The 17,389-nt window shown below is 39.1% G+C and overlaps 1 protein-coding gene across 1 annotated transcript in view; it reads right to left on the reverse strand.

The window, feature by feature from the left end:
* The window catches only part of CCNB3 (cyclin B3), an 84,324-nt gene extending 70,114 nt beyond the window's left edge, over positions 1–14,210 (reverse strand). The window contains exon 1 of the mRNA XM_026449789.1: positions 14,150–14,210. The gene's annotated coding sequence lies outside the window, so the exon portion shown is untranslated. The remainder of the gene's footprint in view (positions 1–14,149) is intronic.
* Between the last annotated feature and the right edge of the window lie 3,179 nt (positions 14,211–17,389).

A 17,389-nucleotide genomic window follows, 5' to 3' on the forward strand; every position in this document is an offset into this window, starting at 1 on the left:
CCTCCCGAGTAGCTGGGACTACAGGCGCTGGCCACCACGCCTGGCTAGTTTTTGTATTTTTTTAGTAGAGACGGGGTTTCACCGTGTTAGCCAGGATGGTCTCGATCTCCTGACCTCGTGATCCGCCCGTCTCGGCCTCCCAAAGTGCTGGGATTACAGGCTTGAGCCACCGTGCCCGGCCCGATAAAACAGATTTTAAACTAACAAAGATAAAAAAAAGACAAAGAAGGGCATTACATAATGGTAAAGGGATCGATGCAACAAGCAGAGCTAACTATCCTAAATATATAAGCATCCAATACAGGAGCACCCAGATTCATAAAGCAAGTTCTTAGAAACCTACAAAGAGACTTAGACTCCCACACAAGAATAGTGGGAGACTTTAACACCCCACTGTCAATATTAGGCAAATCAATGAGACAGAAAATTAACAAGGATATTCAGGACTTGAACTCAGCTCTGGACCAAGCAGACCTAATAGACATCTACAGAACTCTCCACCCCAAATCAACAGAATATACATTCTTCTCAGTACCACATCACACTTATTATAAAATCAGCCACACAATTGGAAGTAAAACACTCCTCAGCAAATGCAAAAGAACAGATATCATAACAAACAGTCTCTCAGACCACAGTGCAATCAAATTAGTACTCCAGATTAATAAACTCACTCAAAACCACACAACCACATGGAAACTGAACACCCTGCTCCTGAATGACTACTGGGTAAATAACAAAAATAAAGCAGAAATAAATAAGTTATTTGAAACCAATGAGAACAAAGACACAATGTACCAGAATCTCTGGGACACAGCTAAAGCAGTGTTTAGAGGGAAATTTATAGCACTAAAATGCCCACAGGAGAAAGCAGGAAATACCTAAAATCAACACTCTAACATCACAATGAAAAGAACAGAAAACCAAATACCGCATGTTCTCACTCATAGGTGGGAATTGAACAATGAGATCACTTGGACACAGGAAGGGGAACATCACACACCGGGTCCTATTGTGGGGAGGCGGAAGGGGGGAGGGATAGCATTAAGAGATATACCTAATGTAAATGACGAGTTAATGGGTGCAGCACACCAACATGGCTCATGTATACATATGTAACAAACCTGCACGTTGTACACATGTACCCTAGAACTTAAAGTATAATAAAAAGAATTAAAAGAAAAAGAACAACAACAACAAAAAAGAACTAGAGAAGCAAGAGCAAACAACTTCAAAAGCTAGCAGAAGACAAGAAATAACTAAGATCAGAGCAGAACTGAAGGAGATAGACACATGAAAACCCCTTCAAAAAATCGAAGAATACAGGAACTGGTTTTTTGAAAACATTAACAAAATAGATAAACCGCTAGCCAGACTAATATAGAAGAAAAGAGAGAAGAACCAAATATACACAATAAAAAACAATAAAGGGGATATCACCACTGATCCCACAGAAGTAGAAACTACCATCAGAGAATACTATAAACACCTCTATGCAAATAAACTAGAAAATCTAGAATAAATGGATACATTCCTGGACACATACACCCTCCCAAGACTAAACCAGGAAGAAATCGAATCCCTGAATTGACCAACAACAAGTTCTGAAATTGAGGCAGTAACTAATAGACAACCAACCAAAAAAAGCCCAGAACCAGATGGATTCACAGCCAAATTCTACCAGAGGTGCAAAGAGGAGCTGATACCATTCCTTCTGAAACTATTCCAAACAATAGAAAAAGAGGTACTCCTCCATAACTCATTTTATGAGTTATCAGCATCATCCTGATAACAAAATCTGTCAGAGACAGAACAAGAAAAGAAAATTTCAGGCCAATATCCCTGATGAACATTGATGCAAAAATCTTCAATAAAATACTGGCAAACCAAATGCAGCAGCACATCAAAAAGTGTATCCACCACGATCAAGTCAGCTTCATCCCTGGGATGCAAGGATGGTTCACCTCAACACAGGCAAATCAATAAATGTAATCCATCACATAAACAGAACCAATGACAAAAACCACATGATTATGCAGAAAAGGTCTTCGATAAAATTTAACACAACTTCATGCTAAAAACTCTCAATAAACTAAGTATTGATAGAATGTATCTCAAAATAATAAGAGCTACTTATGACAAACCCACAGCCGATATCATACTGAATGGGCAAACGCTGAAAACATTCCCTTTGAAAACCGGCAAAAGACAAGGATGCCCTCTCTCACCACTCCTATTCAGCATAGTATTGGAAGTTCTGGCCGGGGCAATCAGGCAAGAGAAAGAAATAAAGGATATTCAAATAGGAAGAGAGGAAATAAAATTATCTCTGTTTGCAGATGACATGACTGTATCTTTAGAAAACCCCATCGTCTCAGCCCAAAATCTCCTTATGCTGATAAGCAACTTCAGCAAAGTCTGAGGATACAGAATCAATGTACAAAAATCACAAGCATTCCTATACACCAATAAGAGACAAACAGAGAGCCAAATCATGAATGAGCTCCCATTCACAATGGCTACAAAGAGAATAAAATCCCTAGGAATACAACTTACACGGGATTTGAAGGACCTCTTCAAGGAGAACTACAAATCACTGCTTAAGGAAGTAAGTGAGGACACAAACAAATGGTAAAACATTCCATGCTCAAGGATAGGAAGAATCAATATTGTAAAAATGGCCATACTGCCCAAAGTAATTTATAGATTCAGTGCTATCCTCATCAAGCTACCATTGACTTTCTTCACAGAATTACAAAAAACTACTTTAAATTTCATATGGACCCAAAAAAGAGCCCGGATAGCCAAGACAATCCTAAGCAAAAAGAACAAAGCTGGAGGCATCACGCTACCTGACTTCAAACTATACTACAAGGCTACAGTAACCACAACAGCATGGTACTGGTACCAAAACAGATATATAGACCAATAAAACAGAACAGAGTCCTCAGAAATAATGCCACACATCTACAACCATCTGATCTTTGACAAACCTGATGGAAACAAGCAATGAGGAAAGGATTCCCCATTTAATAACTGGTGTTGAGATAACTGGCTAGCCATATGCAGAAAACTGTAACTGGACCGCTTCCTTACACCTTATACAAAAATTAAGATGAATTAAAGGCTTAAATGTAAGACCTAAAACCATAAAAACCCTAGAAGAAAACCTAGGCAATACCATTCAGGATATAGCCATGGGCAAAGACTTCATGACTAAAACACCAAAAGCAATGGCAACAAAAGCCAAAATTGACAAATTGGATCTAACTAAAGAACTTCTGCACAGCAAAATAAACTATCGTAAGAGTGAAAAGGCAACCTACAGAATGGGAGAAAATTTTTGCAATCTATCCATCTGACAAAGGGCTAATATACAGAATCTACAAAGAATTTAAACAAATTTACAAGAAAAAAACAAACAACCCCATCAAAAAATGAGCAAAGGATATGAACAGACACTTCTCAAAAGAAGACATTTATGTGGCCAACAAACATATGAAAAAAAGCTCATCATCACTTGTCATCAGAGAAATGCAAATCAAAATCACAATGAGATACCATCTCATGCCAGTTAGAATGGCAATCATTAAAAAGTCAGGAAACAGATGCTGCAGAGGATGTGGAGAAATAGGAACACTTTTACACTTGGTGGGAGTATAAATTAGTTCAACCATTGTGGAAGACAGTATGGCAATTCCTCAAGGACCTAGAACCAGAAATACCATTTGATCCAACAATCCCATCACTGGGTATATACCCAAAGGATTATAAATCATTCTACTATAAAGACACATGCACATGTATGTTTATTGCAGCAGTATTCACAATAGCAAAGACTTGGAACCAAGCCAAATGCCCATCAATGATAGACTGGATAAAGAAAATGTGGCACATATAGTATACCATGGAATACTATACAGCCATAAAAACAGATAAGTTCATGTCCTTTGCAGGGACATGGATGAAGCTGGAAACCATCATTCTAGGCAAACTAACACAGGAACAGAAAACCAAACACCACATGTTCTCACTCATAACTGGGAGTTGAAAAATGAGAACACATGGACACAGTGAGGGGAACATCACACACTGGGGCCAGTCAGGGGGTGGGGGCCTAAGGGAGGGATAGCATTAGGAGAAATACCTAATGTACATGATGGGTTGATGGGTGCAGCAAACCACCATGGCATGTGTATACCTATGTAACAAACCTGCACCATCTGCACATGTATCCTAGAACTTAAAGTATAAGAAAAAATGTACAACGAGAACTCTATGATCAATAAAATAGATGAACTTCCCATCAAAAAAGTTGGCAAGAAGATGAAAAATTAAAAAAGAAATACAAACAACCAATAACCATGAAAATATGTTCAATTTCACTAAAAACAAACGCAGATTAAAACAACAATAGATCATTTTTGTTTAGGACACTGACAAAGCTTTAATATACTGATAATAACTTCTGTTGGTGAGGGGGTCGGTAAACAGTCATTTGTATTCACTGTCAATGGAAATAAAAACTGCCATAAACTTTGGGAGGGTTATTTGAAAATATCTATTGGATTTCAAATGTTTGAACTCTTTTACCCAGAGATTCTACTTCTATTAATCTTTACCACAAAAATACTTAAGTCTCAGAAATAAGACTGAAAATTTCCCAAATCTGGGAGAGAGATAAATCTAGACTGAAGATGCTAAGCAAATCCTAAACAGGATAAACCCAAAGTAATTAACACAACAAACATATCATAAAACTTCTGAAACTTAACAACACAGAAAAAAACTTTGAAGGCAGAAAGAAGGGAATGAAATATTTCTAATAGAAGTAAAAATTTCTGAGTAACAGTAGATTTCTTATTAGAAACTGTGCAGCCCAGAAGGAGGTGACACAATATTTTCCAAAAACTAAAAGAAAACAGCTCTAAACTCAGAATTCTATATCCAGGGAAAATATCCTTCAAGAGTAAAGGGAAAATCAAGACATTCTCAGATGAAGGAAAATTAAGAGAATTTGTTGCCAGTAAATCTACCCCAATAGAATAGAAAATTCACAAATTAAAAAAAAAAAAGGTATAAAAGAAGGAATCTTAAAACATCAGGAAGAAAGAACAATAGAAAGAGCAAAGTATGGGTCAATTCAACAGACTTTCCTTCTGATCCTGAGTTTTCTCAAATATGTTTGACAGTTATGGCAAAAATTAGAACATTGTCTGATGTGGTTCTCATTGTAGGTACAGGAAATATTAAAAACAGTAATATCAAAAAATAAAGGAGGATAAAGAGATGTAAAGGAAGGAAATGTTTCTATACCTCTTGCAAACTGGGAAATGATAACTCCAGTAGAATCTGAAGATACACAAAAAATACACACACGCGCGCGCACACACACACACACACACACAGAGTAATACCCACAGCAACCACTATGAAAGCCATATGAAGAGAGACACTCAAAACCACTACAGATGCATCCAAATGGAATTATAGTGGATGTTCATGTAACTGACCAGAAGGCAGAAAAAAAAAAAATATATAAATGAAAACTAGAAGGAATAACCAGAGAACAAAAAAAATAAAAATGGCAAACTTTAGGTATGACATATAAATAATCATATTAAATGTAAATAAATTAAGTAAAGCAAATAAAAGACTGATATTAGGAAAGTGAATTTTAAAAAGCACACCCCAGGCTGGGCACAGTGGTTCATGCTTGCAATCCCAGCACTTTGGGTGGCCGAGGTGAGCAGATCATGAGGTCAGATTGAGACCATCCTGGCTAACATTGTGAAACCCCATCTCTACTAAAAATACAAAAAATTAGCTGGGCATGGTGGCCTGCCCCTGTAGTCCCAGTTACTCGGGAGGCTGAGGCACGAGAATTGCTTGAACCTGGGAGGCAGAGGTTGCACTGAGCCGAGATTGCACCACTGCACTCCAGCCTGGGCGACAGAGTGAGACTCTGACACACATACACATACACATACACACATACATACACACACACACACACACACACACACACACACACACAAAAGGCCTGGTGTGGTGGTTCATATCTGTAATCCTAGCATTTTGGGAGGCTGAGGCAGGTGGATCACGAGGTCAGGAATTCGAGACCAGCCTGACCAACATCAACATGGTGAAACCCCGTCTCTACTGAAAATACAAAAATTAGCCAGACATGGTGGTGCGTGCCTGTATTCCCAGCTACTCAGGAGGCTGAGGCAGGAGAATCACTTGAACCCAGGAGGTGGAGGTTGCAGTAAGCCGAGATCGCATTGTACTCTGGCCTGGGTGACAGAGGGAGACTCCATCTCAAAAAAAAAAAAAAAAAAAAAAAAAAAAAAAAAAAAAAAAAAAAAAAAGAGAGAGAGAGAGAAAAGAAAGAAAAGAAAAGAAAAAGCACACCCCAGTGAAACACTGTCAACAAGAAAACCCCCTTCAAATACAATGATATAAGCAGGTAGAAATTAAAAAGTGGAAAAAGATATATCATGCATACATTAATTTTAAACAAACAGGAGTGGCTATATTAATATCAGTTAAAGTAATATCAGAGCAAAGTAAATTAACAGGGTCAGGCAGAAAAATTACATAATAATAAAAGGGTCAATCGACCAAGAAGATACAGCAATCTCAAACGTGTATGTACCAACCAACAGATCTGCAAAATACATGAAGCAAAGACTGACAGAACTGAAAGGAGAAATAGACAAATCCACATTTGCAGTTGGAGACTTCAACATCCCTATCTCAATAATTGATTTTTAAAAACCAGCTAGATAAAGAAATCATCAAGGGTATAGAAGAATTCAACCACAACAGCAACAAACAGAATCTAATTGACATTTATAGAACACCTCCCCGCTCCCAAGAAAAAACAAAATACACATTCATTTCGAGTGCCCATGGAACTTTCACCAAAATAGATGATACCCTCAATTGTAAAACAAATCTCAGCAAATAAAAAAGATTGAACTCATAACACAGTATGTTCTCTGACCACGATGGGATCAAACTAGAAATCAGTGACAAGAATAACAGAACAATCGGGCCAGGCGCCATGGCTCATGCCTGTAATCCCAGCAATTTGGGAGGCTGAGGCGGGTGGATCACGAGGTCAGGAGATCAAGACCATCCTGGCTAACACGGTGAAACCCCATCTCTACTAAAAATACAAAACATTAGCCCGGCATGGTGGCGGACGCCTGTAGTCCCAGTTACTCGGGAGGCTGAGTCAGGAGAATGGTTTGAACCCAGGAGGCAGAGTTTGCAGTGAGCTGAGATCGTGCCACTGCACTCCAGCCTAGGCAACAGAGCAAGTCTCCATCTCAAAATAAATAAATAAATAAATAATAACAGAACAATCTCCAAACACTTGGAAATGAAACAACATACCTCATGGATCAAAGATGAAGTTTTAATCAAAATTAAAAAAAAACACTAAACTAAATGAAAACGAAAATACAACACATCAAAATTTGTGGGTCAGGTGTGGTGGCTCACACCTGTAATACCAGCAATTTGAGAGGCAAACATGGGGACAATCACATGAAGCCAGGAGTTCAAGACCACCCTGAGCAATATAGGGACATTCTGCCTCTATTTAAAATATATATATTCATTTTTAAATTGTATATATGAAATATACATGTTACATACATAAATATATAGTATTATATATTATATTTCATTATATATTTTATTATACATAAAATATAATATCATATATTATATACTATCTACTATATGTAATACAATATATATTGTACATATACATAGGGAGAGAAACCGATGATATATATAGAATAGATGATACCCATATATACATATATACAGGGGTCACAGCTAAAATATATACATATATATATATGGGCCACAGCTAAATCTGAAAGGAAAATTTATAACACTATTTAATATTAGAAAAGAGGAAAAGTTTAAAAGTCAATACTCTAGGCACCCACCTCAATACTAGAAAAATAAGAGAAAAATAAATCCAATGCAAGCATAACTTAGGAAAAAATAATGATAAAAGCAGAAATCAATGAAATTAAAAACAGAAAAACCAATAGTAAAAATCAATGAGGCAAAGTCTGGTTCTTTGAAAAGATTAAAAACCTGGCAAACCTCTACCAAGATTGACAAAGAAAAAGAAGACACAAATTAGCAATATCAGAAATGACATAGATTAATAAATTTTACAGATCTGCTATACAGCAGAGGGCCTATAGTTAACAGTATTGGGCGCTTCAAAATTTGTTAAGAGGGTAGATATCATGTTAAGTGTTTTTACCAAGAAAACACCCAACAACAACAACAACAAAGCAACACAAACTTTGGCTGATGTTGGATACGTCTACTACCTTGATTATGGTAATGGAATCATGAGTGTTTACATATGAACAAGCTCGTGAAATTGTACACATTAAATATATGCAGTTCTTTGTATTAATATATTAATAATACTTCAATAAAAGTTTTTTTAAAAGAAATAAAACAGGGGATTCTGCTACAGACCCTACTGACATAAAAAGGATAAAGGAATACTTTAAACAACACTACACACATCAATTTGACAACTTAAAACAAATGGATGAATTCCTTCGAAAGCACACTGCCACAACACACCCAGTAGGAAATACATCATTTGAATAGCCCCAGTTTTAAATAAATTCAATTATTAATTTTAAAATTTCCCAAAAGAAAAATATCCAGGCCCAGATGATTTCACTGGCGAATTAAACAAAATATTTAAAGAACAATTAATAGCAATTCTACATATGTCTCTTCCATAAAATAGAAAACGGAACAATTCTCAACTTCTTATATGAGAACACTTTTACAGTGTTGCCAAAAACATCCAAAGATAATACAAAACAGGAAAACTCCATGGCCAATATCCCTTGTGAATACAGAAACAAAATTCTTAGCAAGATATTAGCAAACAAATTTAAGCAACATATTAAAAGTATTATTTAACATATACCATGACCAAGTAGGATTTATCCCAGGGATGCAAGGCTAGTTTGAAAAATCAATCCATGTAATCCAACATAGACATTGTCTTGTACACCGAGAACTACAAAACATCATTAAGAGAAAGACCCCTAAATAAATGGAAAGATGTCCCATGTTCATTGATCAGCTTACTCAATATTAAGATGGCAATACTGCCCAGATTGATCTACAGATTCAAGACAATCCCTATCAAAATCTGTGTGGAACAGAGATAATATATCAGACCTAAGAATATTGTCATTTGAAAATCCTGCTTACAAAGGTTGGCTCTTGGCTAGCATCTGGGAACTTAGATTTGAAGAGGCATTTACTAATATATATGAACCTGTGCTACCCTTAGCAGGGTAAGTGAAAATGGGTAAAACACAGTAATTCTCTTCAAGAAGTCCTGTTTTTGGAAAGATAAAGCTCACAATGAAACAAATACACCACAAGACAGAATGTGATATGTGAATTATAAACTCACTAGGTGAATATAAAACTGTTGAGAATTTCAGAAGACACATATGATTGAGTCCACTCTTATTATCAACACCATCACTATTGTCGTAATCATCTCAACATCACCAAAAGTTACTGAGTGTGTAAACACATGAGCCACTGCTAGGTTGTACAGAGACAGTTACTGCCTTCCTTGAACCTATACACATCTTCATGATGGAAATATTAAGGAAATGTATCAGTAAATACGACATACACAAAAATGCAGTTTTTAGGATGGGGAGTGCTTCTGCCAAGAGAAATCACCAATTTCCCTTTTAATTGGAGGAATGCCTTCTCAAGACGGCTTTTGTACAGGGTGTTCTTCTACTGCATGGGAATACGTTTTCCAACAGCTGCCACCTCCTAGTGGCCACATGAAGTCATTACCCCGATTCATCATCCTGACTTGAGAGCAAGAGGCACAGGTGGCTGGAGGGCAGTTGGTGAGACCAGGGCTCACTGCAGCATCAACCTCCCATGCTCAAGTGATCCTCCCACCTCGGCCTCCTGAGTAACCGGTACTACAGGCACGTGCCACAACACCAAGCTACTTTTTTGTTTGTTTGTTTGGTAGAGACCGAGGTTTTGCTATGTTGCCCAGGCTGGTCTCAAACTCAAACTCCTGTCCTCAAGCAATCCTCCTGCCTCAGCCTCCCAAAGTGCTAGAATTACAAGTGTGAGCCACCGCATCCGGCTGTAATGTTTAAAACATGTATTCACTGATAATACTATGCGCAGGGCAGGATAAAGATTTTTTCACCAACTAATGCTATAGTTAAGGTTTTTGTGTTTTGTTTTGTTTTGTTTTTTCTTTTGAGACACAGTCTTGCTCTTTCACCCAGGCTGGAGTACAGTGGTGCAATCTAGGCTCACTGTAGCCTTCGCCTCTGGGTTTCAAGTGATTCTCCTGCTTCAGCCTCCAGAGTAGCTGGGATTACAGGTGCCTGCCACTACGCCCGGCTAATTTTTGTATTTTTAGTAGAGACGAGATATTGCCATGTTGGCCAGGCTTGTCTTGAATTCCTGAGCTCAAAACAGTCCACCTGCCTTGGCCTCCCAAAGCTAGGATTACAGGTGTGAGCCACCATGCCAGGCCTCAAGTACTTTTTAAAAGGTTATTTTGTCAGATGTTCCAGACAAGTTCGTTGGTTTGACAGGGAGGAGAAAAATCTGATTAAAGGCTACATTCCCTCAGTCAGTTTTCCACCCACATCTCCAGCTTGATACCTTATATTTCTATATTTATAATATATAATCAATATGTAAGGCAAAAACCTCTTGTCATAGCTAACAAAACAAAATCTTCATCATTCCCTGCAGATAGTATATCAGTGAATGAATGTTTTAAATATTACAGCCAGAATTTAAACACAAGCAGTCTGAGTCCAGAGAACAAACATGACCAGTACCCCGTATCTGCCTCCTTGATAGATAACTGAAAAAATATCTGTTTGCTAAGTAAATGAGTATCTTCTTGTAAAGGTCATCATTGTAGACAAGTATCCCACTGGGATGCACATAAAGGAAACGTAGCATTAACACAAGTCACCCTAAGTTTTTAGTAATGAGAGGAAAAGGTCTATCCACCAAAACAACAGCAACACAAAAATCACAAAAGAAGCAATTTCATTATATTTTTTTCTAGCTTTTCACATCAACAACAACAAAAAAGCTTATTCAGTAAATGTTGTGATTTTTCCAAAATTTTTTTAACGTATTTTTCCCTTAGCTGGCATACCTCCAGTTGACTTAAACTTTTCTTTGGGTACCATTCTGAGATGATACTGAGGAAAGAGAAGACAGCCCTTCGACTCCACAATTTGTCAATATTTCCCTTCTCCCAGGTATACAACATTCTCATAAACTCTCCTTTCTTCTCCTCCCTATACCTCTGCATTAAAGCCTAAGAGAAAAGATCTGTTATTATCTACCTTACTTTTACATGAAAATAGATTACTGATGGATCCAAGATTTGAATGTAAAAATGAAACCATGAAAATACCAGACAAGCTATAAAAGAATATTTCCATAATCTTGCAAAAGGAAGAAAAACTTTCAAAACAGGATGAGAAATTTTTTAGTAGCTAAAAATTTTTAAATCTCTGTTTGGCAAAAATCAATACTCTAAGCACCCACCTCACTACCAGAAAAAGAAGAGAAAAGTAAATCCAATGCAAGCATAAGGTAGGAAATAATAACAACAAAAGCAGAAATCAATGAAATTAAAAACAGAAAAACCAAGAGTAAAAATCAATGAAACAAAGTCTGGTTCTCTGAAAAGATCAAAAACCTAACAAACCTCTAGCAAGATTGACAAAGAGAAAGAAGACACAAATTAGCAATATCAGAAATGACACAGATGAATAAATTTTAGAGATCTGCTGTACAACACAGCGCCTATAGTTAACAATATAGTATTGGGCCAGGCTCAGTGGCTCATGCCTGTAATTCCAACATGTTGGGAGACCTAGGCGGGTGGATCACTTGAGGTCAGGAGTTTAAGACCAGCCCGGCCAACATGGTGAAACCCCATCTCTACTAAAAATACAAAAATTAGCCAGGCGTAGTGGCGGGCACCTGTAATCCCAGCTACTCAGGAGGCTGAGGCAGGAGAATCTCTTCACCCAGGAGGCAGAGGTTTTGCTGTGCTGCCCAGGCTGGTCTCAAACTCAGACTCTTGCCGTCAAGTAATACTCCCGACTCAGCCTCTCAAAGTACTGGAATTACAAGAGTGAGCCACCGTGCCCAGCTGTCACCAAGTAATACTATATTTAATTTTTTCTTTCTTTTGAGACAGTCTTGCTCTGTCGTCCTGGCTGGAGTGCAGTGGCATGATCTCGGCTCACTACAGCCTCCCCCTCCCAGGCTTAAGTGATATTCCCACCTCAGCCTCCCCAGTAACTGGGACTACAGGCGTGCACCACAACACACTGCTAATTTTATTTTATTTCATTTATTTTTTGGTAGAGACGGAAGTTTTGCTATGTTGCCCAGGCTTGTCTCAAACTCAAAGTCCTGCCCTCAAGCTGTCTTCCCGCCTCAGCCTCCGAAGGTGCTGTGGTTACAGGAGTGAGCTGCTGCGCCCAGCTGTCACCAAGTAATAGTGTATTTAATATTTTTATTTTTTATTTACGTGTTTTTTTTTTTTTTTTTGAAATGGAGTCTTGCTCTGTCACCAGGCTGGAGTGCAGTGGCGCGATCTCGGCTCACTGCAACCTCTGCCTCCCCGACTCAAGTGATTCTCCTGCCTCGGCCTCCCAAGTAGCTGCAGACACGTGCCACTATGCCCAGCTAATTTTTGTATTTTTAGTAGAAACGGAGTTTCACCACGTTGACCAGGATGGTCTCGATCTTTTTTCCTCGTGATTTGCCCGCCTCAGCCTCCCAAAGTACTGGGACTACAGGAGTGAGCCACCGTGCCCAACTATTTAATTTTTTTTTTTCTTTTGAGCCAAGAGTCTCATTCTGTCGCCCAGGCTGGAATGCAGAGGCACGATCTCGGTTCACTGCAACCTCTGCCTCCTGGACTCAAGTGATTCTCCTGCCTCAGCCTCCCAAGTAGCTACAGAAGCATGCCACCATGCCCAGTTAATTTTTGTATTTTTAATAGAGACGGGGTTTCACCATGTTGGCCAGGATGGTCTCGATCTCTTGACCTCATGATCCACCCGCCTCAGCCTCCCAGAGTGCTGGGACTACAGGCGTGAGCCACCACGCCTGGCTATTTAATTTTTTTTTTTTCTTTTGAGACAAGAGTCTCACTTTGTCACCCAGGCTGGAGTGCAGTGGCGCCATCTTAGCTCGCTGCAACCGTCACCTCCCAGTTCAAGCCATCCCCCTGCCGCAGCCACGGCGCCCAGCTATAATGTTTAAAACATTAATTCACTGATATACTATCTGCAGGGTAGGATAAAGATTTTGTCACCAAGTAATAGTATATTTAAGTTTTTTTTTTCTTTTGAGACAGAGTCTTGCTCTGTCACCCAGGCTGGAGTGCAGTGGCGCCATCTTAGCTCACTGCAACCTTCACCTCCCAGTTCAAGCCATCCCCCTGCTGCAGCCACGGCGCCCAACTATAATGTTTAAAACATTAATTCACTGATATACTATCTGCAGGGCAGGATAAAGATTTTGTCACCCAGTAATAGTATATTTAATTTTTTTTTTTTTTTCTTTTGAGACAGTCTTGCTCTGTCATCCAGGCTGGAGTACAGTGTCGCCATCTTGGCTCACTGCAACCGCCGCCTCCCAGTTTCAAGCGATTCTTCCACCTCAGCCTCCCACCATCACAACCAGCTAATTTTTGTCTTTTTAGTAGAGACGGGGTTTCGCCATAGTGACCAAGCTGGTCTCGAATTCCTGAGTTCAGGTGATCCACCCGCCCCGGCCTCCCAAAGTGCTGCGATTACAGGCGCGAGCCACCACGGTCGCCCTGAAGTACTTTTTAAAGGTTATTCCGTCAGATGTTCCAGACAAGTTTATCGGTTTGACAGGGAGGAAATAAACTAATTAAAGGCTAGTTCCTTCAGCCAGTTTTCCTCCCACATCTCTAGCCTGACACAGGATATATATCTATATTTATAATACATAATCAATATACAAGGCAAAAAGCTCTCGTCACGACTGACAATACACGTTGTACCTTTAACACGCCACAGACGGACTGGAACAAAAGCTTTAGCAGAAAGTTCTCCACCAATCGGAAACTGAAAGAAAACAATACAAAAATAAGCCAATCAAAATGTAGATGAGGGACGGAGGGAGAGGGGACCAACCGCCTCAGCCCAACTGCCTCAGAATAACGGAAAAGCTTCCACAGAAACGCACCGCAGCCTAACCGGTACGAGAGGCGGCCGGACTGACCCCACCATTCTCACCAGCAGGGGGAGATCACGAATCAGCGCTTTTTTTTTTTTTTTTTTTTTTAAAGTCTGACTTGAAACCACCAGATGGGGCCAGAAGATCAGAGTAGGTACCTTTCTACTTTTCTTTTACTCAGGGAATATCTCTTCTATCTCCAGACCCTGAATGAAATAAAAGGCATATTAATCACCACACACACAGACACGCCCCCCCAACCCCCAAGACGATGGAAGTGGCCAGTGCTGCCAAGCACCCCACCAGTCACGTGGCCTCTGCGCGCGAGCTAGTCGTTTATAATTAAAGTGGTAGGCATTTCATAAGGCTGTGCGTGAATTAAATGAGATAATGCATGTAATACACAGTACCAGGTAAATTCTCAGCCCCCACTCCAAACCCGCAGAATGAGAAACTGAAGCCCTCCAGGTGATTCTGATGCACACCAAAGTGTGACAGTTAATTGCTCTGGGAAAGAAGCCTGCCCACTCAGATAGCTAACCAAATTTTTTGGTCATTTTTACAGCTCTCATGACGCTATGATTTCCGAATTATGTTTCCTGCCCTAAAAATTCCAGAACCTTGTGTCTTGAGCCCACCTGTGTGCCCAGTATTGTGGTGGATGCAATGGAAAAGAGAGAGATAACCTTCTAGGCTTGTAATGTAAGTAATCTAGGAATAGGAAAAGGTAATTAACTCTACAAGGTCAGATTTAGTAAATGTCAGATGAATTATCCTGACAATAAGCAAATGTTTTAGGAAATCAGGGGAAGGAAATTTCATAATTATAAAGGGGAAGAGCCTGACCAGAAATAGCCACTGCCAAGCCAAGCCCACCCCTCAAAATTAGCCATAAGTCATTTTCTACCACAAGGTTATGGAACAGAACGTTAGCTGCCTAATTAAGCCCCTGCCTATAAAAGAACCCCTAACATACCTAAGACTCCACTTATCTTTAGCAGTTGCTCCCTGAAATTTTTTTTATGATAATGTTTATAGCCTTTAAAAGTCCTTTATTTTCCCCCTCCACTCCTCCAATCACTCATAGGAAAGAACAAATATGTACAATGCAGACAAAACACAAATACTTGACAGAAGTAATTATACAGTACCATTGCCAAGATGTTCAAAATGACTAATTTTTCACTTTGGTTGCATGAAGCTGCTCTGAATGTCAGTGTGCACTCTCATGGCAGGAAAACAAATCAGGAGAAAAAGAAGTGGTGTTCCCAATTATATTGGTCCACAGTAAATGATGTCTGATAATCATTAGCATCACTGCCCATTTTCTAAATGATCATTGTGTCATTTACCCTACATAAAAGGTAGGGTAAATCTGAGACTGGAAGATACCCAGCAAGACTACCAGACAGTGATTTCATGAAGGCTGATGGTTCACTTCATTCAATTTCCTTTTGCCGTTATTCATGATAATTATGTTATAAACACAGGTCCCATTTTTATTATCTTCATAGTTTTTTCTAGCCAAATGCAAACTGAGTGTATTTAAAGTGTTGATTTGCACAATTATTCACAAGTTTGTGTGAAAGAGAAGATGTTTGGGTAGAATAAACAAGGTTACAAAATAGATGATGGTGCTTAGAAAAAAAAATGATGACCAAGGCTTTTGTGTTTAATATCTCTATATTTGGCTCTTAAAGGCAAACCTAAGTGCAGTCTATTCACATGTATTCACACACTAATACAATATATTCCTTACTTTGACTGTTTGAACATCCCTTATCCTTCACCTGCCCTCCACCCCCTCTACTCAGTACAGACCAATTTGAGAGCCTCATGAAGAGAAAGAAGAGGCAGTAAATGTACTGTGACCTATGACTGAGCCAGGTCTGCCTTGATTCTTCCCTTACATTTTGCTCATTGGTTTCACATCCAAATGCTGCTCTTACCTGCTCCTGGTTAGCCTCCAGGATGACAGGATTCAGGTGCTCTGGGAGAGTGCTCTAATCATCCATAGTAGTTCTCTCTTTGTCATTTGGGGATTACTAAGACATTTTCTAGGCATGAATCATGGTTGTTCCTTTCTGGGCTGCGAGACACAGAATTTTTGTTTCTGTTTTGTTTTGTTTTTAATCTCTTAGAGATATGATTTCTTGTGTTTGGAGAATATGTAAACATTTTCTTCCTTTGCTTCATATTCCACAGGGATGAGCCAGACACAGGAGCTCCAACTTTGTCTTTAATCATCAAAAGTTGCCCCTTGACAAAAAGATGGTATAGGAAAAAGCAACAAAGACCCTCTTCATGACCAAACTTTAGTCAGGCTTCTCTGAGCCCATTTCTCAACTAGGCCTCAACTTTGGCCTGTAAGAACTGCAACTTTCAGCACAATTTCATCCACCTGCCCCCAACACATACAAACACAAAGAGACTTGAACAAACACTAGCATAGTTTCTATCAGCTCAAGGCCATTTCCCTAGGATGACAACCTCAGCCCCTTTAAAATGCCTTCCTGAGACTATTCAATGCTGCCAAAAGGCCATTTCCCTAGGATGACAATCCTAGCCCCCCTTAAAATGCCTTCCTGAGACAGTTCATTGCTGCCAAAAGAATTTACTGTATGTTCAGACCAAAACCTGACTACAGCCCCTGACTCCCTTTCCTTACAGCATGTACTTTAGAAAACTTGCAATTGTAAATTCTTTCTCTCTTCTTTTAAGATGTATCTTCTATAACCCAGGACTGTCTTTCTCAACAACGTGGAAGCCATCCCTTTGTAATGTAATGATCAAGAAAAACAAGGTCCATCCATGTCTCCCTGTCTCTATGGGAAGGCAGGAGCTTAGCTTTCTTTTCTCTTCTTTTCTTTTTTTTGATTTTACTTTGTTTATTTCATTTCTTTTTTTATAGTTCTTAATTATGTTTTTCTTTATAAACCTGACATTGTGAACGTAGAGAACCTAACTTTAATAAGCACCCATTAGCAAACACAGATGCCCCAATACATTGACCAAGCTCACCCCCACTCAATGTCCTTCGGTACTTTTCCTTAGCACACCCTGC

The sequence above is a fragment of the Piliocolobus tephrosceles genome, chromosome 12 (genome assembly GCF_002776525.5).
Source record: "Piliocolobus tephrosceles isolate RC106 chromosome 12, ASM277652v3, whole genome shotgun sequence".
In the NCBI taxonomy this organism is placed as follows: domain Eukaryota; kingdom Metazoa; phylum Chordata; class Mammalia; order Primates; family Cercopithecidae; genus Piliocolobus; species Piliocolobus tephrosceles.